We start from the raw sequence: 873 nt of genomic DNA, 5'->3' as shown, positions 1-873 counted from the left end.
GAACAGTCAGCCTTACGGAGCACAGTTTTACTCTGATACTCATGGGGTCGCCTTGAGTCGGAATCTGCTCAGCAGCCGCTGGTGGTTTTGTGTTCCCATAGCACCTGCCCCGCCTTTGCACTTAACACACTGCACCGTGATGGGTGCCTTATCCTTTAACTGACTATCCCAGGCCTGGGACTAGGGTGGGGTGAATGAAGCACTCAGGAATCAAGATAAATACAATTTAAAAAATTCAAAGTTCATGCAAAAAATCCATGGTGAACTAAATATGAGCATTTTACATAAAGACAGGGCCATACGGAGCCACCATTGACATTCATAAAATTCCCGGGACCTGTAGCAGCATTCTGCACTTTATCCGTCTTGCTCTGACACCTGCCTTTCTCCAAGGACACTGGTTGGCCTGCGGTCTTCTCAGGTAGAAGTTCCTTTCTCACAGTCCTCATAGCCTTGTGCTTAGAGGTGAGCGTGTCCTCCATGTTGCTCATTTTCACTCCAAACCGTTCTTTCTCCCGCTTCCTTAAGCCACTTGCGCCCACAGCTGTGAAGTTGTTAGCTCCCGTCCATTCAGCCCCTAACTCACGGCGACCCCATACACAGTGGAACGAAATGCTGCCCGGTCCTGCACCATCCCTGTGATCGGTTGTGGATCAGACCGTTGTGATCCCTAGGGTTTTCGTTGGATGATTTTCTGAAGTAGATTGCCAGGCCTTTCTTCCTAGTCTGTCTTAGTCTGGAAGCTCTGTCAAAACCTGTTTAACATCATTGCAACATGCAGGTCTCCACTGAGAGATAGGTGCTGCGGGTGTCCCTCACTGAAGGCTAGAATTATACCACCGAACCACCACTGCTCCCCCAGCTGTGAAGTAC

This window comes from Trichechus manatus, unplaced genomic scaffold (genome assembly GCF_000243295.1).
Source record: "Trichechus manatus latirostris isolate Lorelei unplaced genomic scaffold, TriManLat1.0 scaffold00012, whole genome shotgun sequence".
In the NCBI taxonomy this organism is placed as follows: domain Eukaryota; kingdom Metazoa; phylum Chordata; class Mammalia; order Sirenia; family Trichechidae; genus Trichechus; species Trichechus manatus.
The sequence above is the reverse complement of the archived record's forward strand: the minus strand, read 5'-3'. Positions refer to the sequence as shown.